We start from the raw sequence: 14704 nt of genomic DNA, 5'->3' as shown, positions 1-14704 counted from the left end.
TTTCTTTGATTGCTAATCTTGAAGAATCTGATTGTTACATAGTTATTTATGGCTTCACTTTGCACCCTTTTCTGTTTTCCTTTGTCACAAGCTTATAAAGTGCTGACTTCTTTGTCTGAAAAAAGAAAGATCAGAATATTCAGCCTGTGCATATTACCAGATATGGATTACTTCTCTTATTTGCCAAGAGGAAAGCAGAGATCAGTTCTGTGAATTTCTTCAAAGCACTACAAAAATCATCAGCAATGTTTTTTCAAGATGCTATCATGGTTCTTCACATCACCCAACTTAGCTTCCCAGGAGTTCTGTTATGTTCAGTGTAAGATAAGGGGAAAGGACTGAATGCTATGCTTACACTGACATTGTGCCAGCCTCGAGGGTTGTCCAGGGCCATTGGGCCAGGTGATAGAGCTGGGCTAGACAAGAGGATTGTGCTGTCCATTACTCCAAGGCTGGTCTCAGAGGGATATCCACTTCAGAAGGGAGCCATGGATATCAATCATACCATCTGCAGTAAGGACAATTACAACAAAACAGAGACCAGGAGTGTAATGTAAGGTGGGATTACAACCCTGTATAAGCCTGTATAAGACTTCTATTCTTAACTGTCTTTAGGTAGGATCCCATCTCTTTTCACTGACCCTAGAGGGAATCTAGGGAAAAGAGGCAAGTTCTGTATCTGAATATACATGACATAGTAATATCTGAGGTATTTTGCCATGTCCATTCCCAATCACTGCTGGGAGAAGGGAAAAGAAAGTATTGTTCAGCCTGCACTGGCCGAGACGGTGTTAATTTTCCCCACAGCAGCCCTCAAAGTGCTGTGCTGTGTATTGGTAGCCAGCAAGGTGTTGGTAACACACCAGTGTTTTGGTTACTGCTGAGCAGTGCTCACACAGCTCACATCAGCCTCTCACCAGTAGGCTGGGGGTGGGCAAGATCTTGGGAGGGGACACAGCCAAGACAGCTGACCCAAAGTGACCAAAGGGATATTCCATACCATATGACATCTGCTCAGCAATAAAAATGAAGAGAAAGGAGGAAGGGGCGGGGGGAAGGGGCATTTGTTATTTTATGACACTTGTCTTCCGGATCAACCACTACACATACTGAAGCCCTGCTTCCCGAGAAGTGGCTGGACATCACCTACTGATGTGAAGTACAGAATAAATCTTTTATTTTCCTGTGTTTCTGTGTGTGACATTTTGCTTTTGCTTTATTAAACTTCCTTTATCTTGACCCACAGGGTTTTTTTCCATCTTATTTTCTCCCTTGTCCTGCTGAGGAGTGGAGTGATAGAGCAGCTTTGGTGGGCAGCTGGCATCCAGCCAAGGTAGGTCAACCCACCACAGTCTCCAAGAACATCATTGCATCATTGCTTCAATTAAAGCGATTCTAAGAAAAGGGAAAAGAAACAGAGGAAAGCCATTGTACAGTTTCAGCTTGTCTGACTACACAGAGAAAATGGATAATTTGGATCCTTAATTTTTATTTATTTATTTATTTATTTTGACACTTGAGGTCAATTCTAGGACTTGTAATCCAAACATTGTGCAACTCAGCAGAAAGATGTACCTGCCTTCCAACTTCCTAATACAAATACCACCAGTCTTATCCTTCTAAACTCTTTGCAAACAGCTGCCAGTGTGTTAACATACACTTCACTACTCATTCATTAGCGCTTCAACATCTTATGTATGACCATTTTAATAATGAGATAACTTCACTATGTGATTGTATGGGATTTTAGAAACCTAACTGCTTGCAATATTAGCATTCATGAGATGAATTAAAAATTAGTAAGAATTTCTATAATTTTTTTTTCTCTCATATACTTTTTTTTCCCCTTTGAGAAGGATTATATTCTTCAGAGTGAAAAAGAAGATAACTGTTAACGTAAGAGTTTTATATTCCAGCACAGCCAGTGAATTAGGACAATAGTATGAGACAGTGTACCAAGGCCTGACTGACATGTGCAATCAATCTGGACAATATCATTCAAGAAGCTCATGAATTAATAGGTAACATTTACAGTAGGAGCAAGTCCTTCCTAGAACAGTTTTGGAAGGCATTCCACAAATTCACTATTAGCAAGATAAAATAATTTTATCTTATGTTGTTTATTAGGCAAGAGTAAGGCAATTTTCATCCTGCAAAGCATGAATGGCTCTGAATACACAGAAGGGTTTCAATTCTAGCAGAAGGTAAATATTCTCTCAGTTACTTAGTTTGTACCTGTTAGGATTATTTTAAATGCATTCTGCTGTAAATTTAAATCCCACTTTTTACTAAAAAAAGTTACATATTTGTAACTCTGAACTCAATAAGAGCTCCATATACCTATCTGAAATTCAATGTACTGTTCTCTTCCCTTCCCCTTCCCCTTTCCCTTCCTCTTCCCCTTTCCCCTTCCCCTTCCCCTATCCTATCTTACTTTCTCAGATCTTTCTTCAGCTCTTCCATTTCTGCCTTCTTTTTCAGCTTGATGGCTTAAAGAAGCAAAGATTATGTGATTGTGCTGTTTGCCCACCCACCTGTGAGCCATCCTCTCATAACCTTAGAACACAGGCTAATTTCAATCATATTTGACAGAGGCATAGTTCCTGAGCTCTTACAACTGTCATGAGCCTTTGTGGCTGTTTAGAGAAGAGGCACATCACATTGTTCTCCTGTTGAGCAAAGTTACAAGGTGAATGACTTCAACAGCTATCTACTTGGCTGGCTAACCAGGAAAGGCTGGCCTCACAAAATAATTACATCTTCAAGAAAAAAACTGGTACATGCTGCCTCTTACTTAAATGGTATTCATGTAAAATAGGAGAGAAATGAGAAAATTTTTATGATCTAGGGTACTTGTAGATTAAACCAGATATACTGCAGATAAAGGTCTGCAACTTGGGTGCCCTGGCAGAATTAAAATGGTGAGCTGTTGGAGTAATACAGAAGGAAGGAAGGAAATGAGGTTGGGGTGTCGTAAGGGGTATGAGGAGAGCTGAGTCTGCTTGAATAAAGTGACACAAGGGATAAAGGGCATTAAGGTCATAATTCCACTGTTAATTGAATAGTTTGCTTTTACTTCTTTTCCTAACAAAGTGTGACCTGCCGTAGAGTGCACTTTTCTATCATGTCATAACATTTTAATGAGTCGTTTCAGTGATTAATTCTGTCTATTCTTTTTCTTCTCAAAAGTATCTTCTGTCCTCCTCTGTCTGATCCCTTTTTCGAACTCTCAGAATCTCTTTCCATATCAGAGTTATGTAACCTGTATTTTCACTTGGGGAATTACATGGATGTTGAAGAGTATAACTTATTTTTAAAATTAATTTATTTAAATTTCATTTTTAATAGCTTAAAAAAATTAGTTTTGGTTTGGTTTGTTTGTTTGCTTTTTTTTTTTTTTTTTTTAAATGAATATATTTACTTAATTTAACCGGGATAAACTACTCTTAAAATTGTACCTAGCTGCTTTCTTTAACTGTCTGCCTCCGTGCAAACATGCAGAACTGTCATCACATTCCCATACACCGTGTGTTTGTCAACCATTGCGACAATTTGCATGCTGATCTGTCCTGACCTTCGTGTGACAGGCAGTTAATAACTTGCATTACCATTTCACCAATAAATTCAGACTCTATGCACAGTATCATCTCATGGGACCAGGTCTGTGTGTCAGCCCTGTTTCATCAGGACATGCTTTCATCTTTGTTCAGATTCTTGGAGGCCAACTAGATCCTGAATACCTTGTTCTTATACCCACAGAAGAAAGCTATAATATTGGATAAATGGTGAATGTGTCAGATGGAAAGTTAAAGACCAGAACAGTCTTTGTCCTCACTGTGTTGAAAAAGCAATACCCCCAAGAGCATGGTCTCACTGATGATTTCCCTGGGGTACTATGGTTCTAAACAAGGTCATGACATGACTACAGTCTAGCGTCCCCCCTCATATGTTACATCTGTCTGTCCTCCAGAAAAAGAGCAGCTTGATCTTCCTTGTGTGCCTACAAAACTGTATTTATGTCAGTGTGCTTATTCCAGAACGTTAAACCCGCATGCTTAAAAGTACATCATCCCCAGAAAAAACCAAACATATCAGTCAGTATCTACTCCCTATGGCAGGCATTTATGCACCAAAGGGAGAAACATTAATGGACAAATCAGAGAATCCTCTGAGGCAGAGGAAGTACATTGAATGATCTCTCTTCTTAGAAGGACTGCTGTGACAGTGGTCTTTGAAAACCAGAATCAGACAGCCAAAGAGGAAAGGCACACTCTGCCTCGGTCCTTGGAGAAGTTGCAGGAATTCTTCCCTCTCTCATTTTTCATTGCTTAAAGCCATGCTTCAAGGAACCCTCTGAACTTCGTTGTGTGCTTCCTGTCTACAAAGGTTATTCCACGTGGGCTTCCAGAGCAGTGAAAACCGTCTGGGTTTGCTAGCTCTAAACAAAGATCTTGACACCTGGTTGAACTATAAAAGACCTGGGACCTCTCCTCATAAAAAGCTTCGTTGTAGCATGCAGCTACTGAATTGCAGATCAGAACTTTCTCACATTAGTACTGGCAGGCAGCAAGGACCAGCCTACTCCGAGCCTTGCTCTCCTAAAAGCAAGGAGAAGAAACCAAGTTCACCAAAGATTTATCTTACTTTTCCCTTGGAAGAATCAGATTGGTAATCTAAGATGTTATTATTCTTCTAGTAGGAAACATCTGGTCACATTTTAATTGTACCAAAAAGTTCTGGGGTTTTGTTGCTATTGTTTGTTTGGATTTTTTGGGGGTTGGGTTGTGGGTTTTTTTTTAATATTCCCACATTAATCTGCTGTTGGTAAGAACGGCAGAGTTTAGTTCTTCCAGAAGGCTGTTACAATGTTCTAATTTCATTTCAATTATCAGCACAACTCCACCCCTCCTTACATTTAATCATCATGCTAACAATAATGTTACACCCCCTCATGATCTTCATTTGCCTCTTTTCCCTGCTCTCAGCTGCTCTTAATGGCTTTCCCTTCTGCCCTTGAATTTACATTTTCTCACACCATCTGACCCCATGTTCTTAGAACTCCCTCTAGCTCACTTACAAGAGCCGGTCTTCTCTTTCCTCCTTCACAGCCTAACTAACTGCCATGGGCTAAATTTTCAGAAAAGACAGGATACAGAGAAGACAGTGCACACTGAGAGATAACTCTTATTTCAGTTTTTGTTTCAAAAATATTTATGTTTCTTTTTTTATTTATCCCTGCAGTGAAGTGGTAATTCTCTAAGAAAACGCAGATTAAAATGATTGGGAAAACATGCCCTGAGACATAAAAATTCATGTTTTTCATGTATGTCTAGCTCATTGCTTCTTACTCTGATTTCACAATCTTATTTTATATTTATGATTTTACGATAAAAATGCGCTATTTTGAAACTGGCAATACTCAGCAATAAACTGGTACCTCTTAAAGAGCAGTGATACAGATTGCTGTTTCGCCCTGGCACATGTTCACTCTCTGGGCAGGCATTAACTTGCTGTGCTTGGATCCAACCGCTCAATTCCATACGGTCCTAAAGTCGCATGTCGTGAGTAGTGATGGTCACTGCTCACAGCACTGTGACTTTCAGGAACACACTTTCAGGATGGCTGTCACAGTTCTTCCAAGGATCTAGTGTTAACATCTGTTCTGCATGGAGACCATGGGAATTCTGCGTTCCTAGTTGGAGGTAATATGGTAACATGACAGGAAAGCAAGAAATAAATCCCTGAAGCATGCATAGATTTCGGGAAAAACATCTGAGAAATCTGTGAAAAACAAAATCCAGCTCTGAATAAATACCTGTCTCATGCCACTTTTACTTATGTTTCTCAGCTGCAAGTGGTATAATCTCTCATAGCATCTCTTTGCCGGCCTGATTATTCATGGCTATGAAATCACTTCTGGTTGGAAAAATAGTCTCCTTTTACATCTCTTTGACACACTTCTATGAGCTTCGATTAGGGAGTTGGTTCCAGCAGCAACTTCAGTCTAGCCTATTAGCTTCTGTAAAGATGATCCTTTAAAATTAGTGTCTTAGCAAATGGAGTCTGTTTACACTGCATGTGAGTTTTCAGGACTGAGGATCATTGATGCCTCTGTCATTGTGTATTTTATCCCAATGTCCAAAAAATGATATTCAGAAAAACAAACTCTGTCAGGTTTTGCCAAGAAAGTGGATAGTATTCTCTTGAACTTGCATCTTAAGCTGGTTTACCCCATAGGACAATTGAAAGGGAGAGAAAGGATAGGAGTAAACTGTTAAGAGAGGGAGAAGATGAAAACTACTTAAGCTATTCTACCACCAGGAAAAATGCATGTGGAATCATGGCCTTAAACATCTTAATCATGATGCAGCTTACAATGTAAGTGTAGGTTGCAATGAAAATGGGTTTTTTGCCAAATAAAATGGAATTCACAAGTTCATACAGAACTGAATTCCTCAATATCTCACACCTGTTATTTGTTCTTTAAAATGTAATAGTGCCTACAAAGTCACTTTGAAGCATACTCTTCCATTGCATTATAAAAAATGTATTCCCTCAATTCCAAGAACTAGTATACGGTAGAGAACAGTAGGCAGCCTGGACACGATGATTTTAGTAAGACAAATGTAAAGGACAGTATTTGTAAACATTTTCAAAAATTTTATAGCTATCAGCACAGGTGAATTCCTTTATGCTTTGGTCAGACAATAAAAATTGCATCCTCACTTTTTATTCATTCACCAGCAGCAGACCTCAGTTCACAGCTAAAAAACCCCTATTAGTAACTACAGTGCAGGGGATGAAACTATTAACGTATATTAATGAAATGGGTGTACAATTGATTTTTCAGTGTAGTGATAAAAAAGTACTCATACAGTCTTAGATCTTAAAAATTACATTTTAAAGTTTGAGACTCAAAATTATAAGTCAATATATTTTCATGTTGAGACACAAATTTAATCATTAAATCATGGTAAAGCATCATCATAATAACATTTTAATAGCATTTTTCATCAAATTATCTCAAAGTGCTTTAAAACTGTCAGTTTATTATGACTCCTTTGCAAGATCCATGATGTAAGTTTTATGCCCATTTTACACATACGTAAGCAAAACCATTATGGACTTCAAATAGCAGACTATAGTGTTTTATTTTCCAAAACAAAAAATAAACAAACAAAAAAAATTACATTTGCTATTCATAGGAATCATATAGTTCAGAGAGTATCCTAGCCCTAAGAGTGCTGAGTATCCTTATTTTTTATTATAACTGAGATTTCCCAGCCTTTTTTCTAGGTAGTGTTCTAAAGCTCTGGAATATAGCCTTTGTATATTTGCACTCTACAAAATGTGTCAGTAGATTATTAAGTAAGCAATCTTAAAAAAAAGAGATTTGAAGTCTTCTTGTTGCTTCCATAGCTCAAAGCTAGGAACTTGCAAACATGCAATAAAAATGCTGAAAAGCAAAAAACCCTGACATGAAAAAGAAAAATGAAGATGTACGAGAAAGCAGATGGTTATATGAACAACTAAATGAATTCTATGTAAGAAAAACAAATGAAACTAGGGGAATTGAAGAGAAGGTCCAAGATATACATGATGTAGACAATGAAACCCTACCTTGAAATAATTTTGGAAATGGTAAATGGGTTTTAAATCTAACTTTGTCATCCTATCACATCTTTTTCTTCCTAAAATGTCTTTAAATGATGCAAACAAACAGATCCATTTCAAAGCATCTTTATGATTCATTATTAAATACATTATCTCTGTGGCATACAGAAACCTAGTGATGGAGTATGAATACCTGTAAGTAGTCATGACGTTAGAAATCCTCTTCACACTTGCCCACATATGTGATTTCAGGATACCAAGTATGATGCCTCAGATGGTGACTATGTAGTGTACCAAATTTCATTACAAACCACGAATGAATGAACTCAGATACAGTAAATACAGGAACAAAATAAATCCTTCTTTTACATTAAGCATAACTGAACTCTGCAAGACATGGTCCCATATTTTAGACAATAAAAAAACCACAATAGAGATGAAATCACAAGAACTAGAAAAATTCATGAAGTTTGGTTCACTACTGGCTGTAAAGAGTAAATGTTTGGTTGTGACTTCTTGCTCTATAAATCATATTAAAATATTATCTATTCTAAATTGACAGCAGTAGGAGATTGGAATAATTCTTTTATTCTCCTTCAAATCTCTGTAGAGCAAGTAAATTTGCTTATATTTTCCATATAAAATACAAAAGGAGAATTAGGCACCTCAGAATGGGGTACATAAAATCATCATAAGATCCAGCACTGGAAATTCCCTGATATCTACATTCTGTAGTAGAGATGTACTTTTAACTTTTGAACTCTCTCACTATTCCCTTAAGGGTCTCAGTCATATGCTCTGATTTGGCTGGTCCTGTGTGGAGCCAGGAGTTGGACTTGATGATCCTCATGGGTCCCTTCCAACTCAGGATATTCTGATTCTATAATTCCCCTGTGGTAGCTCTGATTCAAACGGAGAAGTTCATGTTCTTAGCATACTCTTAACATACCTGGTGCTTAAAACAACTTTATTGGGAGACACATTTAAATAACACATGATGAGGAGGCGACAGAAACTAGGGATCTTGGTTTAGGGATGAGGCATCTAAATAACAAACCATTTAAAAAAAGACGGTCAGTATTACTGCCATCAGCATTATCTGAAGGATTTGAGTTGCTGTTTACCTAAAGGAGAACCTCAATGAGCATCATGCAGGAGACCAGTCAGTGGCTGTGTCCCCAGTATGAGCGTTTGTAAACACATAGTTAATAACATTAGTTGGCCCACAGGTCCCCCAGGACAGCAGGGTCCTGCCTGAATTATGAAGTCTGCATAGAGAACTATGTTCTAGCAATACACAATTCTTCAGACATAATTTAATCACTCCCTGGGGCTTAGCTATGTTTTTAGGTGCTTAAACACAAATTTACTTATGGTAACAGGAATGATTGCAATCTCTAGAGGCATGCATGTGTGCTATAATGAGGATATAAAAATCTAATTTGTCTCTTTCTAAGATATCTATTGTTTTGCATTTTCTTTTGTTGTCTAAAAGAAAGCAGAGCCATATATTTGAGACAGGTTAAAAAAAAAAAAAAAAAAAGGATAAGTTCATCTTAAATTCCCACCTGTTATTATATTTCATTTTCTTTCAATACCATCAAATACATTGAGGACTAACTGCCCTAGAAGAGAAAAAAAAGTGGGTTCATTTCTGGGGATTTATCAGCTCATCAAGGGCAATACAAATAAAAATGACACAAGTTAGTGTTTCATAAAGCCTCTTTGTGTATGTGTATGTCTCAAATCTCAAGAAAATTCTGTCTTCTCACAGAGCAATGAAGTGCACTTGTTGCAAAATAACAATAATTTGCTTAGCACGAATGTCTGTATCACAGATTCCAGAAATAGCCAAAGACAGTTATTTGTTCAATTACTGAGAACTCCTGTTGCATTACTGAAGCTTTTGGCCTCAGGTAATAGTGAGAGTCAGATTGGTGAAATCAGTATATGATTTCAGTTATAGCAAAATTTGCAGAAAAATTTCAAACCAGACATTTTATAAGACTTCTATAATACGATCCTGTGCTACTCACATTCATGAAGGTATGTTTCAATCCTGTTATTTAAAAAAATCTATATTTTTTCATAATGTGTTTGAATGCTCCTTGTGATGCAACCCAGAATATGGTCAGATGTGAGGAGTGTTGAAGGCATCTCCACCCCAGCAAATGCTCCTCTGATCATATCACAGAGGATGGCTCTGCACTGTTCCATATGCATACTCCAAATTTCCCTATAAGTAACATGCAAAATTTTCTCCTGTTCCTCTACACCTTTAAAGGTAACTAGAAAATAAACAAAATCAGATGTGTTTTGATAATTTCCTTCTTTTCTCACTTTTTTTTTTTTTTTTATTGCTAGGTGATGGCCTGAAAACTAAAGCAATCTTCTTGCTCTGCTGCTTCCACCATCACACAATTTCTTTTACTGCTAGTATTGTATTTTGAAGAGAAATATTTTTAATGTTTCATTACTAAGTTTCCAACATTAAAGGCTAAGATTCAAAAGTCTGAGGTTTCTGAAGCATTCTAAACACTCTGAAAAATATTCGGCTCAGCTCCTACACACCTTTGTTTAGAGCTTTGTCAAATGGATGAGGAAAAGAAATTAACATTCAAAAAGTTTCTCTGAGGACCATTAAAAGAATAGTTCCTGGGTATTACAAAAGAACTTCCCAGGTTTCTTAGACAAGAACTGATACATGGTCTTGGTAAATGATGCTAGCAGAGCTGAAAAGTTGACCAAGCCTCCTCAGGATCAACTTGTTAGTTAGTATTGGAAACACAATCTTACTCTCTCTTTTTGCATTAGCCATTAGGGACGTATTACTCAAAGTGTATTTTCCTTTTCCTTTGAGAAAAATAGGTGAACCACAATCTTTTGAATTAAGCATAACATTAGCAAGGCAATACTTATACCTTAATGAGAGAGGTAGGCAACTCAGCCAAGCAATGGTGCTAACTCTGCTGCCGCTTCATAATAATCCCTCTCCCTCGTACAAATAAGTGGAAACCAGGACTGTATAAAAGTTAAAAACAAAGCAAAGGGTTTGCAGGCTAGTAAAAATCTGAATGTGATCAATCTGTTTCAATATGCTCGAGACTCTGACCGCAAATTTGGAAGGATGAAATTAGCTGATAAATGACAAAAAAGATTAGTCTGAAATATTTACTATCTGTAGTGCTAAAAGTCATTCCATCTATATTAATTGGCACAAACTCTTTTGTGCCAGATGGTCTATTGCAGAGAGCGAACATTACCCTCATGGATCTATCCAAATTATGTATTTGAGGTTTGGATGAAAGCATTATATTTTTTTTTACTAGTTGAGCACTGAGAATTGTGTTTGTCCTCTTAATGTTATTATTGCATACAGGTAATGATATATCATCAATAAATACGCATATAAAGGTCTTCTGGATTATAAGCAAAGACAGATCTAATGTTTGGTTTTTGTTTTTGTTTGGTTTTTTTTTGTTTTGGTTTTTTGGGTTTGTGTTTTTTTTTTTTAATAGCTCTAAAAACTGGTGTCCTATTAATGCCAGTGTTTACCTCAGCTTTCAAAAATAAATTCTGATGACATATTACTAAGACAGTAAACCAATTACTAAAGGTGAAAGTCACTAGTAAGTGTAATAGTTTACCATCTTCCCCAGATCTAGGTATTTTGGGGAAGACCCTGGCTAAAATACTGCCTTAAGCATATCGTGTTGTCACCTAATGTTAGTGCAGGTGCTATAAGTTCCCCTCCACTACACCTTGACTGCCTGAAGGTGAGCTGCTCCAGGGCTGACCTCATCCCCCAAGCACAGTGATGTGGCAGCTCACCTCAGACCCCTGACTGACTCCAGCCTCACCATACTGTGTCACTCATACCAAGAGCAAGTGCCCTTGGAGGAAGGTGGAAATGAAGGGACTCTAATTCCACAAGAACTTGTGGTAGGGAAGAAGTCTGGATGGACTGCCGCAAGGGTTGTTGTTACTTAAAGGGCCGAGACACCCCCAAAAGTCTAGGCGTTCAGTCTAGGCTTATCAGGTATCTGATAGCAGCCACATGGGAGTTGATAGTTTGCTAACTTTTTAATGATCTCTTTAAAAAAAAAAAAAAAAAAAGTGTCAGTTTACTTGCTATTATATAGCTAAAAGCTTCCATCACAGACTTTCTATTAATCACAACATAAGAACACAGCACAGAATGCGTGAGATAAGGAGATCAAGGGTTGGAAGCTCTGTGCAGCTTAAAGAGTGTGATAAAAGGTGGGATCATCTGTTCTACATACATACATTCAAAGGATACACTGGGGAGTATAAAAAGAGGTAGTCACGTTGGAAGTAAAGGGATGAGAAATTAAAAAGATGGAGGAAGGTGGATGGGAAGCAAGACAGAGAGCAGAATGCCTCCTGCCAAAGGAACTGCAGTGAGCAAAACAATAAGGTAAGTGCAAAATGAAAACAAAATAAATGCTGTTTGCACAAGCAAAGTGAAAGAAAGATGATGGAAAAATAGAGGGGGAAGAGATTTGGGCATACACAGAATGGGTAAGGGAAGGAAGGTTTAAAGCTGAAGGGGAAATAAGCAAAGGATTGGCAGAGATGTTTGTGCTTGGTGCTTCTTTTTGCTCAAAATAATTTTTCTCTGGTTTAGAGAAATATAATGCCAGAAGGCCAAAATCATCAGACAAGTTGTCTAGCAAGAATTGTCCTTTGGAAAGAATATCAAATCCTGGCAATTAGACCTTGACCAGGGCCCTCGCTTCAGCAGGCGAACAGACTGTGGAGACATTCAGTATTCTCCAGTCCATTTTTATCTAAAATAAATCAATTACATTTTGGAGACACTAACAAAACTTGCAGGAAAAGATTTTCACTGTTCTTCCTACAGAGAGCTCTGTGATTATAATTCCAGAGGGGGGGTAAGCTCATTGTGAATATTTAAATAAAAGAGTCATTGAATAGCTACAACTTCCTGCTTTCTACCCGGGCTTAGGCTTACCTCAGAACATTCATCTGCTGCAATAAGTGACTTAGGCTGGAAGGAGGTCAGCAAAGGCAAGAAATGTGAATGAACATTAACTGCTTGCTAAACAAAGTGATGATTCATGAATAAAAAACAGGCATGATTTTAAAGGTCACTAGACCCAGTTAAACTGCATGTCTAACTCTTGTGTATCTGGCACACACAATATGCAGAACTGCCATAGGGCAATTACTTGGGTATTCATCAGCATGAATAATTCTGGTCTCATTTAGCACATAGCCATACTAAATTGCATAAAGAAAATGAGGTATAGTCTCAGATCCATAGTCAGTGGTTTTATTATGCAACTTCCACCTCTTACAGAAATTCTGGCGCTCCCTTTACCTTTTAACCCTCTTAGGAGATATGAACTATTTCTAGAACCAAGCTCTGAAAAAATTCACCTTTGCAGCCTGGGGCTTAAGGAAGGTTTTCTTTTCTGGCAAAGGCATAGGTTTGTAATTTTACAGGATGCACTCATAGGTCACTTTGGGATGGCTTTCAGCTTCGTGCATTAAGATGATTTTAGCATTTTATTCAGTAATACTTTGTTATTTTAATTAAGATATTAATTTCTTTATTTTTCTTTATTGCTGCTTTTATCTGTGACACTTAGAATGCCAAGACAGATAGCCTCAAGCAAAATAAAAGGCATTATTTTATTCTGTCTCTCTCTAACATTTGTGCTTTCAACACATAATAAATATTCAGATGTGTTTGCTGTCATTAGCTAGAATGGGAAGACTGTCACTGAGAAAAGGAAGATCTATTTAACATCAGCAGGGCCAAGCTTTCTTTAATATTATGGAGCTAAGCAACCTGATATTTCATCAAGGTCTTTAACAAAAGCCTGACAAACTGTGGTAGGGGTGGTTTTGTATGTGTGCTACTGGGGTCCTTCCTTAGGATCCTTACCAGAACTCTTGAGCGCAGTATGTGGAAGAATACCTGTTAACAGGCCATATACACCTCCTGGAAATCAACCGTTGGTTTTGGATATCTGAAATGGTTGGGGGGCAACCAAGGTCATGCCCATAATGGGATGGTTATTAGCAGTCTACTGCATTTCTCATCTGCTGGTAAGATTACAATCCCTCTTCTCCTTTAAATAAAGAAGGATAAGAAAAACTTACAGTGAGCTCAGAAAAAATTCTGGAGGGCTTTTAATCCATGATGGCCTATTATTACTTGCTTTAGTTTTGTTCCTTTGTTTGGGGAGGTAATGTGGGCCACAGGCATCCCAGAATCTAGCATTAGTTTGCTGGTTTACTAGATGAGTCATTTCCTCTTTCACTAGCCTGATCTGTAAAATGCAGAATTTGGTCATAGAAACTGCTCCTTGAAAAAAAATATGTTAAAGTGATTTGCTTAGAAAATTGCATATCAGTCTATGTTAGGAATTCATACAGCTCAAAAATTATGCAGATACATTCCAAGTTAAACAGTGAGTGGTACTGGTTTTGCTAAACGTCATAGAGTTTTTTATATTTTTTTCTTAATCCATATATATATTTTGCAAATCAATTACAATTTAAAGAAATTAAATATTTTAAAATGTTAACATGGTTTCTTAATAACTAGATACAATACAATTATCATCCTTGGAAAAATCTTTTATACTTCATGATCAGTGCCATATTGTCTTTTCTTCTTTGTTAACAAAATATGATTTATATTTTTTCTTTTGTCTTCTGATTACCACTACTAGTTCAGGAAAGAAAGAGGGTCAAATTAATAGATATAACTTTATTGTACATGCAGCTCAATTCAGCATCAAGCTTATCAAAAGCAAGGCTGTAAATTGAAAAAACAAGGTCTAAATATAGTACATAATTTTGTCCATGATTTCACTGATTAAAAATGAATAAAATTGTATATTTACAGAAACAAAACAAAACTTATTTTTCCCATCCTTTTTATTTTATCTTCTCTTCCCCTCTTCACCTGGAAAAATTCCTTTAAGGATACACGATTCTCTACTGCATGTATTTATCTCCCTGGAGAGAGACTGAAGAAAAAAATATGTGACAGATGTTAGTCACATTGCTTAATGTACTACTGGAACACATT

Source organism: Balearica regulorum, chromosome 1 (assembly GCF_011004875.1).
Source record: "Balearica regulorum gibbericeps isolate bBalReg1 chromosome 1, bBalReg1.pri, whole genome shotgun sequence".
In the NCBI taxonomy this organism is placed as follows: Eukaryota; Metazoa; Chordata; class Aves; order Gruiformes; family Gruidae; genus Balearica; species Balearica regulorum.
Note: the sequence above shows the minus strand (reverse complement) of the source record.